General features: G+C 37.2%; 1 protein-coding gene across 2 annotated transcripts in view; it reads right to left on the bottom strand.

Annotated features, from left to right (window-relative positions):
• The window catches only part of MTA3 (metastasis associated 1 family member 3), a 123,220-nt gene that overhangs the window by 33,675 nt on the left and 74,993 nt on the right, over nt 1–14,552 (bottom strand). The window lies entirely within an intron of this gene.

Below are 14,552 nucleotides of genomic sequence, written 5' to 3'. Positions count from 1 at the left end.
TGCCTGCATCCAATAAATGCAGGAGAAAGGCCCAGCCTTTCACGCTGATCTGGGACAATTCTTCAGAGTGTAAAAACAAGGAAATAGTGACTCCCAAACCCGCAAAAAGATAGTCTTCACCAAAGGGAAGATGGGAGAAGGGAGTTGACAGCATCAGCATATTTACAAATCACAATAGGGGCATTTAGATAATCGCGTTAGATTGTAACTCCAGAGTAACCAGTAATGGAGAAACGGGGAGAAGGAGAGGAAAGGGGGAGCTAATTGCATTACTATAAAACCAGTTTTCTTTGTCTACTTGGCGTGCACATGCTCCTGGCTGAGGGGGGCACCACCCGACTCTGCAGACTCGTGAATAAACGCCTCGCTTTGCTGCTCAAGTCCCGTGTTTCAGTTTTTATTGAGAGCATTTCTCACAAGAGCAACCCACAGACTCAGCTGAGGCCTTCATTCAGACTGTATCGAAGCCCACCTCCTCCCTCTATTAAATCCTGCCTCCTCCGTCTTTCACAGGTGTTGATCCCAAGGGTCCTCCCTAATAAATTTCCTCCATGCAAATCTCCACCTTAAAGTCTGTTTCCCAGGAACCCGACCTATACCATGTAACATTATTTTGACAATAGTTAACTGATACACATATACAGTCAATACTAACTACTGATTTCCTGCGAATCTTACAAAAACTTTATATGTATACCTCCAGCAGAAATTAATGAGTGTTATTGAGCATATGGTTTTTCCAAGCAGAAGATGAATATAAACTCATGAGTAAACCTCAAATCATGATTAAGGCAAAACTTCTTCTATATAAAAAAGAAATTTTATATGCCATTTTTGCTTCAATGGATAGTACTCACAACAAAATTCCTCATTCATTGTCAAATTTTTTGAGACTTAGCTGTCATTCACTCAAATCAATCTATAAGACAACCTGTGTCACATTCTTATGTGTACTCATATCTTTTGATCATTACCACAAGAAAGCTACAAGGCAGCAGGGCTGAGGTAACCTCTTGGCCCTAAAAGTCATTTCCAAACCCTGTGGCTGACTCTAGATACAAACCAGACAAATAGGTAACACAACTGTGTAAAGAAACGAAGAACAACCAGTGCAGAGAGAGGCTAAGATAACTCCGGAAGAGGAAGTAGGAAAGGTGAGCTTACACACTGGGCCTAGCTTTCACCATGAAGGTGTTTTCTGGACTACTACAAGGGAGAGAGACTCAAATGAGTTTCCTTTTTACTAGGCTGAGATGAAAGCAGATAAGACCTGGGGAGCAAAGTCCTAAGGAAGATTATATTTTAGGCACTAAAGGAAATCACAACACCTTACAAGAACTAGTAACATAAGTATCCTCTGACTACAACCTCCAAGGCAATTAAGATAAATTTATGACCCTCATTTCCTTGGAAATTAACTCATAATCAAATGCAAAATTATTAATTAAATTAGACAATACTTAAAAGCAAATGATAAAGAAGATACTATATATCAAAATACATGATACTATCAAGGTAGTAACTAAGAGGGACATTTATAATGTTAAATGTTGAGAAACAGACTAACAAAATTAATGGGTAAAAATTAGTCTTAAAAGTCTAGAATAGGCCCTGGCTGGCATGGCTCAGTGGATTGAGTGCCTGCCTGAAAACTGAAGGGTTGCAGGTTCAATTCCCAGTCAGAGTAGATGCCTGGACTGCGGGCCAAGTTCCCAGTTGGGGGCATGCAAGAGGCAACCACACATTGATGTTTCTCTCCCTCTCTTCCTTCCTTCCCCTCTCTCTAAAAATAAATAAGTAAAATCTTATTTAAAAATCTGGAATAGAAATATCAGACTAGACTCAGAGAAATGTAGAAGAAAGAACATAATAAAAAACAAAAATAAATTGAAAAACAAATAGAAAATGAACTAAACTAAAATCTTATTCTTTTAGACAATAAAAGAGAAATATCTGGTAAAACTGTCAAGGGGAAAAAAAGGGAAACCACATAAACAACAGGAATGAAAAGCTACTTATAGCTACAGACATAGCAAAATTTTCTAATTAAAATACTATATTGGCGCACGTGGCCCTGGCTGAGGGTGCGCCCCGCTCTGCAGACTCGTGAATAAAGGCCTCGCTTTACTGCTCAAAAATAAATAAATAAATAAATAAATAAAATACTATAAAAAATTGTTAATATATTTGAAAGTTAATAAAAACTGGAACTCTCTGACATAACTAACCAAAATGGTCTTAAGTAAAATAAAATCGTATTCTAATTATAACCACAACCCAAACTGAAGTATATTCAGTAATAATTCCACTACTACGACTAATGGCCTGTACTCTTCAAATTGCCATGGTTATGAAAGACAGAAAGAATGAGGAAATGTTCATTCAGAATTGAAGTAAATTAAGGAGATATGACTACTAAATGCAATAAGCAATTCTCAAGTAGACCTTGAACCAGAACTTTTCTTTTTCTTGTTATAAAGGACATTAATGAGACAACCAGCAAATCTGAATAAAGCCTCTAGGTTAAGTAATGGTACTATAGCAATATTCATTTCCTGAATGTGACCACTGCACTGTGGTTATACAAGATTAGATCTTTATTCTTTTGGGAAGTACCTCTTCAAATATTTAGTAATAATGGGACATCCATTCTGAAACAAAGAAGAAGAAGAAGAAAGAAGAAAAAAGAAGAAGAAGAAGAAGAAGAGGAGGAGGAGGAGGAGGAGGAGGAAGAGGAGGAAGAGGAAGAGGAGGAAGAAGAAGAGGAGGAGGAGGAGGAAGAGGAGGAAGAGGAAGAGGAAGAAGAAGAAAAAGAAGAGGAAGAGGAAGAGGAAGAAAGAAGGAAGAAGAAGAAAGAAGAAAGAAAGGAGAAGAAGGAGAAGAAGGAGGAGGAGAAGGAGAAGTATGTATAGAGAGAATAATAAGGAAAATGTACTCAATGTTAACATTTGGAGGACTTGGGTGAAAGAAATATATAAAGTCTTAGTACTATTTTTTGTATTATCTCAAAAATACCAAGATAAGTTTTAAAAAACTATAAACACAAGCCTTCATTGATTCACACTTATAAATCCAAATTTCCTCACCACTAACTCTAAACAAAGAACTTAAAACAATTTTCATTGTATTTCCCCATAGTTCAGATCTTCAGTGATTTTTCTGATGCTTCTTAATTAAATTCCTAGAAGAAAAAGTAGAGGGAAAGGCTATATATACCAAAAAGAAAAACTACTTTAAGCTTGAATTTAAAAGAAAAAGATGGATAAATAGACCTTAACACACACAAACAACTCTCTGAGGACAGTTTGTACTATCTCTAAGCTCATTTAATACCATTTTAAAATTCTTATCTGCAATACACTGTAAGACAAAAAAGAAGCGTGCCTAATGAAAATCATTGCCTTAATGATGTATTTAGAACAAAGGAAAATTTCATGTTTCATATTTTTTACTGTAACCGTAGTCCATTGGTTCTAATTTAATTTTACAGCTTTGGAAACACAGATAGTACTCATAAGCAAACTGACTTTTTAAAAATTGTATGAATTCTCGTTTTATCAATTTTATATTCATTTTAAAGACTAGATTTCTGGTGTAAGTTGATGCCTCAAATGTTACTCAAAAGATTTATATATTCTGCTGAGTATAGTTTCTTTAAATAATGTAATGAATATGATTTGCAAGCTTTCCTCAAATTCCCAGTACCCTGGAGGTCCTAAATGAAATGTGTGACTTGAATGGGACTTACCAATAAAAGAATCAAGTGCAAGATTAATGGCTACCATTTTTACAAAATTAATACCTGAAGAATAAAATTATTATTGGTTAAATCAACTTCCTCTTCTTTTATCTTGAAGGGAAATTTTTTATTATAAAAAATTATAGCTTGTTGTAAGGAGAAATTATAGAGTGGTTTTCTTATAACAATCATATTAAAATGTATGGTTAATCACAGCCTAACAGTTATATTGAAACTCGATAATTTACTACAATGACAGTAAAAACGGCGTTACAAATTCCCCTTCAGACAATCAATAGTGCTACAAAATCAGAAGAAAGTAATGACACTCAACAAAGATTGAGGGGAAAACGCACTATTGTTATCATCATCATGTCAACAATAACAAGCAATATTTACTGAGCTCTTACACTGTACCAGACACTGTTCTAAATTATTTACAAACATTATCTCATTAAATCCTCAAGCTGATGCTACATGGTAACTCAGAGAGAGACTTCTGGGAACTGGAAAGAGGGTGCCAGAGGTCTTGTTCAGGACATTGAAGCATCACCTACTTTCTTTCCCAGTGAGGACAGGGCCTGGAACGGGGCTTCAAGCGGCCTAAGAGCCCAGTGTTTGTGAGCATTACCTTAAAAGAAACTCATAAACCGTTCATTCTAATTTTTCCTAGAATGTTGACGGAAGTATAGAAAGACTTGTGACATAGCAATAAATCAGATGTCTTCCACCCAATCTGGGCAGCCAATGTCACAGAGAGCACTACACCCTTCAGAGAGCCCAGGGCCCAGGGAAATCAGCCCCAACACATGCTCAGAGGAATAAACAGCATTCCATCAAGTTTTATATGCTTGGATACTTGTATTAGCAACTTACACAGAGAGATATCTGTAATACCCTCTTCTTGTTACTCCAGAACCCCCTGAAGCAGGGCAGATAGGTTTTACTATTGTTCCCATTGCAGATGAGGACACGTAGACACAGAGAAATTACTTGCATAAGACTATATGGATAATAAGCTACAGCTCCAGGGGGGAAAAAAACATAGAATCATAAAAGTGTGTCCATTTTTACACCCATGTTCATAGCATTATTTGCAACAGCGAGAGACAGAAGTAACCCATTTCTATTGGTGGATGAATGGGTAAACAAAATGTGTATATAAATACAATGGAATATTATCATTCAGCCTTAAAAAGGAAGGAAATGCTTACACATGCTACAATATGGAAAAACCTTAATTAAGTGACATTAACTAAGTGAAATAAGCAAATCACAGAAGGACAAATATTACAAATATTATATAGTTCCACCTACATGAGGCATCTAGACTAGTCAAATTCACAGAGGCAAGAAGTAGAATTGCGGTTGCCAAGAGCTAGGAAGTGGGGAAATGGGGTGTTATTATTTAATGTGTGCAGAGGTTCAGTTGGGGAAGATGAAAAAGTTCTAGAGATGGGTGCTGATGACGGTTGCACAATAAGATACTTAATGCCAGAGAACAGTATACTTCCAAATGGTTAAAATGATAAAATTTTATGTTGTATATATTTTACCACCATTTTTAAACAAATGTTTCCAATACCTAAATCTTTCTGTAACTCCTGGTCTTCAGACTATGTGTGTATAGCTTTGGGGATACAATGGTATCAGAATTCAAATGTTCATCACTCTTAGTGATGAGATGTACTCAGTAAAAGATTTTAAAATGTTTAAAACAATGGAATAGAAATAATATACTACAATGGCCATTAAAAAAAATATGTCCTAGATATAGAAATTAACTTGTTCATTCTCAAATATTACTGAACACCTAGTATATATGACAGGAAAAATGTTTGGTGCTAGGGAATCAATAATGAGGAAAGACACATATATTCACTATATTAATGAATATTACAAGCTGACATGTGGAGAACAAAAAGAAGAAAAATAGACATTAAGCATACAATCACAAACATGAGTGCTTAATTATCAGATAAACAACTAACATAGAAGAACATGGCTGGTTCCGTGCATGAGCACAGCACAAATTAACCTGCCCTAGACAAGAACTGAAGAAAGACTAAGGGTTAACTAGTGGGGCTATGAGAGTATCCAGGCAAAGAGAACTGAATGTGCAAAGGTCCTGTGGCAGGTAGCAAACCTGGGAAACAAAGGAAAGATAGAGCCTGGCTAGAGCTCACAGGACACAGAGGAGAGTGTGTAGGCAAGGGGCTGTAGAGACAGGTCAGGTAAAACTCCACAGTCTTCTTGACTTCTTTAAGGGCCTGGGTTTTTACCCTAAATGCAATTAAACACCACTGAAAGGATATAAAATAGGACACAGCAAAATCAGAGCTGCATTTTTGAAAGATCAGACATAGTGTAAGAATTAAGAGCTGTTTCAGGATAACATTCCCTCCCCTCTAATCAATGTAACCTGACCTTTCCCAGAACTTGATTTAGCACTGGAAAGCCTAAGTTTCTAGTCCTGATTCTGTCACTAATTAAATGAGCCTTTATACAAGTTATTTCACTATTATCTCTAATATAGTCTATCCTAGAAGATTTCTAAAGCCCCAAACAACTAAAAAAATTCTTTTTCTGGGATCCTACCCTCAAACTTACTTTAGTCCTCAAAGCCCAGGCAAGAGGAATCCAGAACCTGTACAATCGATACCTATACAATTATCTATTCTCTGAGACTGAGGCTTTGCTCCAGCCACAGGTCCCTAACAATGTCATGGCACTCAGGCCCTCCAGCCACATGGGTGCAGACAACAAACAGGAAGTAACAGGCTGGAATATCTACCAACCACTACTTATTAACCACCTCAGGCTTTACTTTGTTCTAAGGAATTCTGTTTCCATAAAGCAGTAAAGGTCAGTGTAGGTATTATAATAAAGTGATTATTTTTTCTTTGTATATTGTAAAAAGTACACTTTACTTTTTAATAAAACAAGGATGAAATCTATGAAGCCTCCATGACTTCAATGTTCTAATAATAATAAATCTTATTATGTACCTTAGACTAGCAGTGTTTGAAATTCACAGCCCAGCTATGTTCATTAACAGATCTCAAAATGAGGAAGTTAGATCTAGCAATCTGCAAGCAGCTTAATTACCTGCTCCCACAATATTACTGGGGATTTGACAAGTGGCATACATTGATTGTCTTGGATAAATGGATGTGCCAGGTTAAGAGTGCTGAAAGCCCAGTTGTAGGCCTCACAGGAAAAGACACAAGAAAAACACCTAGACGGGCTACCAAGATTCTTGTGGTTCCTCAACCCTGCCTTCTCTGCAATGGGAGGTCCTCAGATTCATTGTCTGGTCACCTGATGCAGAAAGGTACTAACCTGCTCTGTTAGAGGCTTGCAAACATGAAAAAAAAAAAAAAACGAACTTGACTCTCCAAATTCAGATCAATAATAAATCAATTTTCATTTAATAGCACAAAACAATTTAGCCTTTCACATGTTCTTTTAGGGAAAAAAATCTGCAGAACTCATATTATCAACATATTAATTATCAATTTTTAACCACTTCCACTCATTATTATAGAAAGCCCTTATGATCTTAAATTTTAACATCAAAGCAGAAGGCCTGATACTACTGAGCAAGCATCTGCAATAAGGCATTAATTTCTTCCTGTTTCCTCAACTTCTAAAAGATATCAATTTTATGGCACTGAAAACAATCTCAACAGAAGAACATATACAGAAAGAGACCAAGTAAAGTTGAACCTAGAGTAGACAGAGCAGAAAATCAAACATTTAAACGTTGCAGAAAAAAGAACAGACATTCTTCAGGGCTGCCTAATCCAAGACAGACAACAATAATGATATTTAAACCCAAGCCATTTTAGTGAGAATGAAATAGAAGAGGCAATCTGGTAGAGAGAACTCCTCAGCAGAAGTCAAGAACAGATTCAAATCTTGTCTCTGAAACCAGTTGTACAAACATGCCAAAACAGAACTTCTAAGCCTCTGAGTATACTTCTGCTTAAAAAACAATGATAGTAATAAATAATTTAACCTTAGATGTAAAAGTGACCTCCAAATTGCTCAAAGAAAACAAACAGAAGAGATGAAAACAGCGGAGGATCTGAAAGTACCTGCTTAGAAGGAGCATAATAGCCAAGTATTATAAGACATGCACAAAATGCTATTTAAACTAAGGTACATAGGCTGTGTCTTCTTTATTTTTATGTATTTATTTTTTTATCCTCACTCAAGGACATATTTAGTGATCTTAGAGAGAGGGGAAGGGAGGGAGGGAGAGAAGTATCGATGTGAGAGAGGAACATCAATTGGTTGCTCTCGCATGTACTTCGACCAGTCAGGGATTGAACCTGCAAACCAGGCATGTGCCCTGACCAGGAATCGAACCCAGGATCTTTCAGTTTATGGGATGACACTCCAACCAACTGAACCACAGTGGCCAAGGCAGCTGAGTCTTCTTTAAAAAAAAAATTTTTTTTTTTTTGTAAATGGTTTTTCACCGACAGAAAAAATACTGAATCTTGAAAACTCCGCCCTCTTCCAACAGAAACTCACCTGCTATCCCACCAGTCACCAACAGTGGGAAGCAGAAAGTTGCTGCAGCTGTGAACCAAGATAACAAACACCCGCTCCTCACCTGTCAAGACTTCAGGCAGGTCAGACCAAATTGTAGTAAGAGCTCTGTGCCACCTCAGCAACAGGCTTTCTAGTCTTACTCCTGACACAAAATAGAGGGAATGTGATGAACTATTACAGAGATAGCATCCCCAATTATCTGAGAAGCATTACCTCATAAAAGGTGTTAAGTCACAAGAGACTAGGCTTCATAAGTAACAGTATAATCTAAACAAGGCAAGATCATGTAACTTTAGAAAAAATTTTTTCAGGTTCCCATAATGATATGAAAGAGTACGTTATACTGTTAGGGAAAACATGGTGGAGGGGAGTTCAAAACTCTGTTCTAAAATGACTTTGACTATGTGTTAAAAAGAAAGTTCACGTAGGACTTGTCTTATCAGCTATCTCAATTTATTATAATGTGGTGCTTATACAGGGACAAATAGATCAACAAAACAGAGAAGAGATCAGAAATCCAGAAGCAGACCTAAGCATATCTAAAACCTTTAAATAAGGTAGAAGGGGCATTACAAAATTATAAGGCAACAACAAATTCAATAAAAGGTGATGTGATGATTAAGTTTCCATATGGAGAAAACAAAATTAACTGGATCCCTACTTCACTCCATTCTTTTAATTAAGATTTTATTTATTTATTTTTAAAGAGAGGGGAAGGGAGGGAGAAAGAGAGGGAGAGAAACATCAGTGTGAGATATATTGACTGGGTTCCCTCTTGCACGCCCCCAGCTGGGGACCTGGCCCACAACCCAAGCATGTGCACTGATTGGGAATTGAACTGGTGACCTTCTGGTTCACAGGCCAGCACTCAATCCACTTAAAAATAAACTCTAGAAGGGGGAAAGAACATCAAATGGAGTGAAAAGAGCCTCTTCAACAAATGGTGTTGGGAGAACTGGACAGGGACATGCAAAAAAATGAAACTAGACCACCAACTTACACCATACACCAGAATAAACTCAAAATGGATCAAAGACTTAAATGTAAGCCGTGATACCATAAAAGTCCTAGAGGAAAAAATAGGCAGGAAAATTTCAGATATCCCACGTAGCAACATTTTCACTGATATATCTCCTAAGGCAAGGGAAATAAAGGAAAGAATAAACAAATGGGACTACATCAAACTAAAAAGTTTCTGCTCAGCTAAAGAAAACATCAGCAAGATGAAAAGGAAACCAACCATATGGGAAAATATATTCGCCAATGACATCTCAGACAAGGGATTGATCTCCAAAATATATAAAGAACTCACACGACTCAACACCAAGAAGACAGACAACCCAATTAAAAAATGGGCAAAGGACCTGAACAAACACTTCTCCAAAGAAGACATACAGAGGGCCCATAGACATATGAAAATATGCTCAACATCACTAGCCATCAGAGAGATGCAAATAAAAACCACAATGAGATACCACCTCACACCAGTCAGAATGGCCATAATCAACAAATCAACAAACAACTTGTGCTGGAGAGGATGCGGAGAAACGGGAACCCTGGTGCATTGCTGGTGGGAATGCAGACTGGTGCAGCCACTATGGAAAACAGTTTGGAATTTCCTCAAAAAACTAAAAATGGAACTGCCTTTTGAACCAGCAATTCCATTACTGGGATTATATCCGAAAAATCCTGAAACACCAATTCAAAAGAACCTATGCACTCCAATGTTCATAGCAGCACTATTTACAATAGCCAAGTGCTGGAAACAACCTAAATGCCCATCTGTAGATGAGTGGATCAAAAAACTGTGGTACATTTACACAATGGAGTTCTATGTAGCAGAAAGAAAGAAGGAACTTCTACCATTTGCAACAACATGGATGGAACTAGAGAGAATTATGCTTAGCGAAATAAGCCAGGCAACGAAAGAAAAATACGTTATGCTGTCACCTATTACAGGAAACTAATGAACAACACAAACAAATGAGCAAAATTGAACCAGAGGTATGTAAACAAGGAGTAGACTAACAGTAACAAGGGGGGAGGGGGGAGGGAGAAAAGGGGGTAAGAAGGGGAAGTGTAAAATCAAAGAACATGTATAAATGATCCACAGACATGGGCAACTGAGTGGGGACTGAATGTGGGGGAAGGGAGGGGCAGGATACAGGGAAGCAAGAGGGGGAAAAAAAAAAAAAAAGAGAGACAACTGTAATGGAAAAACAAACAAAAAAATTTTTTTTAGTGGGGGAAAGTGAAAATATGAAGAATGGAAATGCCAGTTCAGTGAATATTAGGACAAAGATTTTCCTTCACGTTGTATATTTTTCTCCCTATTTGATCTCTCCAGAGTTTGGCACTCTAAACAAGTAAGTAATGACTTAAGTTTCTTTGCATAGACCTAATAAGACCAGTTGTTAATAGAGGTTCCTTTTTCTGAACAAGCCTTTGACTGGAATGTCAAGCCTAAAGGAGACATGCTTGGGCTCATGTTGTTACCAAAAAGCCCTAAGGAACTGGGAATGACTTTCAAAGGTAATAAAAGCCCGCGAAATAAAAGGCCTGCTGCCATGGTTGGTTGTGCGGTCCACAGCAATCTCTCCAGGGAAGGAACGAAGGTTGTTTTCCTGAAAGATGGCTAGAAGGGACCTTAAGGCACAATGGAAAACCAGAAAGACTTGGAAAGGACAGGTGTGTACAGGCAAGGATGAATGCCAGGTATGTGGCCCAGCTTCTGTGCACTGAAGAGCAGACTGAGGGCCACCCTAAATGTTCCTTGGGTAAGTTCCAGCAAAACAGAACTAAAGATCATAAGTGATCATTTGCTGCTCTTGTTATGCTTATGCAAATGAACAGGATAAATTAAAAATGGACTTAATGTAGTCCCTTTAAAGACAAGGAGAGTAATCTTAGGGAGAAAAATCAGTATTCAAGGAAAATCACAATGATCAGTGGCAGACTGTAAAGTAGGGCAGCTAACCGTCTTAAAAGTTTCTTCTCATTTAAAAAATGGTTTCACTTGAAAATTAAACCATATCTGTGATATCACCAAAGAGATTCAAGTTGCAGGCAAGTAGAATGTCAAGTGCCTTGCAACTGTATGTCTTCCCAATAAGACAGTCTTACAGATTTAGAGACTTTTTTGTTGGTTATGTTACATAAATTAACATGTGTTTTCTGTTTTCAAAGGGCATAAGCCTATGACCGCATTACCTGAGTGATTGTCTGTACGCATAAGCCTCACTTAATCCTCTCTGCAGCGCTGCCTCCGGAGACTCAACAGTTTGGCTGAACTAAATGGCTGAGTTGGTGAAGAATGGGGTGGTCTGTGGGCTTCACTTTAAAACTGAATTCTCTTTTCTATCCTAATGGCTTGGACAGAAAGGGCCCAGAGGTCTGAGAGGGGGGAAACATAAACTATTTCCCTCAGCCCAAACTAAATAAAATGGGCAAAAGGGTTTTGGACAGGAGAGATGTGCCTAGCACACCTTCCTCCAAAGAAGCCCTTTTTTTTTTTTTTTTTTTCTCCTAATGTGGAACATTGAAAAATTAATCCCTGCCTTTTGCCACCTAGTAGTTATGGATTGAATGATGCTTTTTAACCCTTTTTGCCAAATCTGTTGCCCCCAGAACACAACAAGGATGCCAGCCTGCTAAACCAAGCACGCCGTTGTCCGGAGACAGCCAACTGACCTGGAGTCTGCATGATCCTTCCCCATGTGGGAAGGCCACCCTCCCCTCCACACCCCCACTCTTATTAGGGATTTCTGGACCCAAGGGTAGGTAGGACGACGACCATGTCCAGCTTGAAGCAGCTAGAGGAGCTTGAGACCTTCGCCCATTGTCCTTTACAAGATTACAAAGGGTCTTAATATCTGAGAGGGAGGGATAGTTATTTTTTACGAACCATGGGTATGGACTTGGGGGGGGGATGCTGGGGGAGGGAGATACTGGGTGGAGGGGAGTAAAGGGGAAAAAATTGGAACTACTGTAACAGCATAATCAATAAAATATATTTAAAAAAAAAATAAACTCTAGATACATTTACAGTCTTAAATATAACTAAAACTTTATTACAAAAAAAACAATAATATTGCAAGTGCATATTAGACAAAGGATATAAATCCAAAATACAAAGTAGAAAAAAACATACGAAAACATGCTTAACCCCACAAAATTATCAGGTAATTACAATTAAAATGAGATAGCATCAAGATAGTAAAAATTTCAAGTCTGAAAATACCAAGTGTTGAAGACAACGCAAGGAAATAGATGAAGAAAGAAGAGCACCCATTAACTGATGTGAGATTATAAGTTTTGACCACGGTGTGCAGAATAATTTGGCTGCATGTGGTCAAATTCGAAATGAACACTGCCCTATGAATCACTGCAAATCACTATTTCAACTGTAGTTATTGTCCAGAAAGCTCACACACATGCTCACAAAGGGAAATGTGTTGCATTTTTCAATGCAGCATTACGGGTAAGAGCAAAAGGAAAATGTTTTTCAAAGTACTCCAGATGTTCATGGTAAGAGAATACATAAATAATGTGGTACAGTATTCTGTGAAAGAATACTACAAATACTACAAAGTAGTTTAAATGAGTTAATTAGGTATGTATTTATTAACATAGCTAGATCTCAAAAACAAGCAAATGGCTAACTCTTACAGAGGTAATTTAAACACATGCAAAACAAATATTTGTTGGTTTTGGATATATAAATTATAGTAAAACTAGAAAAACAGACTAAATACATAGCAGATTGTTATAATGGCTGCCTCTTGACTGGAGGCAGGGCTGATGGGAGGTCAGAAGTACAGACAGAGGAGGACTGAGGGAAAATATTAAAGATTTCAACAGTAACTATTATAGAATGATTTAAAAAATTTTAATCCAAAATCCTCAACTATTAACACTTGCTTTAGGTGGCATTATATGGAGTTTTATTACATTATTCTCTGTGCTATCAGTGTAATTTGCTATCATTATTTATAATGCAAAAAAAATACTTAAACAAATATAAAATGGTAAAGAATATACTCTACTCTGGGTAATGAAATGAAAACTTTTTTTGGATGCTGCTGTACTTTATTTTTCAATTTTTCATAATAAGCCTACATTAATTTAAGAAGGGGCGGGGTCTTTTTTAATCGAAAAACATATAAAGGTAGACAGAAGATCCATGTAGTTCTGGTTCACATAAATATCTGCTGACATGATTTTGAAGGTTTTTACAAATGTGACATCTGCCCTCTTGCTTCTTTGGTGGAGTACTCTACAAGTTTTGTACAACCAAATTACAACCTATTTTGAAACTCCTAAACTTTTATATAAAATATTGATGTACAAGAGAACAAAACTTGCTTCTATAAACATTCTAGTCTTTGAAAAAGGATCAAGAAATTCCATAATGGCGAGGGACTACAAATGCTTTCATCATTCATTATAACTGTACAAAAATACAAGAAAGCACTATAAGAAACAAATTTGGTGTGCATTCCAGTTTGAGTTTTTTCATTATTATGATAAATATTTTGTCAAAAGCATTTCATAGTAAAATATGAGAAAGTAATAAAAATCTATCATTGTAGTCCATTCCATTAGATAATAAAATTGAAACTGTTATTATATATAGTGAATATTGATCAAATAACTTAACTTCACCAAACCTCAGTCTTCTCATCCATAAAATGAGCATCCTACCATGCCTATCTCAAAGGGTTATAGCAATCAAATACAGTAACTAACTTCAATCAGCAAAACACCTGCAGGTCTACTTTGCTGGAGGCAGAGAGAAGCAAGTGCCAGGCTCAACACCCAGCCATAGCAGGCATTAGTGGTATAAATTAAACTGAATATGGTAAGCTTCATTAATTACCAAGGGAAAGAGGAAACAGGCTTAGAAGATGGCAACCACGATGTAACAAAATGATGTAAGAAAACAGAACCTCGCCCTGACTGCTGTGGCTCGGTGGATCAAGTGCTGGCTTGCGAACCAGAGTCACCAGTTCGATTCCCAGCCAGTGCGCATGCCTGGGTTGCAGGCCAGATCCCCAGTTGGGGGCACGTGAGAGGCAACCACACATTAATGTTTCTCTCCCTCCCTTTTCCTCTGTCTAAAAATAAATTTAAAAATATTTAAAACACACACACACACACACACAAAAAAAAAACCAGAACCTCTTTCTAATAAACAGATATAAAAACTTTTAAAATATCAATACTGAGTAATGGTCATGACAACAGAGTA

This window comes from Furipterus horrens, unplaced genomic scaffold (assembly GCF_987537825.1).
Source record: "Furipterus horrens unplaced genomic scaffold, mFurHor1.1.pri manual_scaffold_6, whole genome shotgun sequence".
Taxonomy (NCBI): Eukaryota; Metazoa; Chordata; class Mammalia; order Chiroptera; family Furipteridae; genus Furipterus; species Furipterus horrens.
The sequence above is the reverse complement of the archived record's forward strand: the minus strand, read 5'-3'. Positions and strand labels throughout refer to the sequence as shown.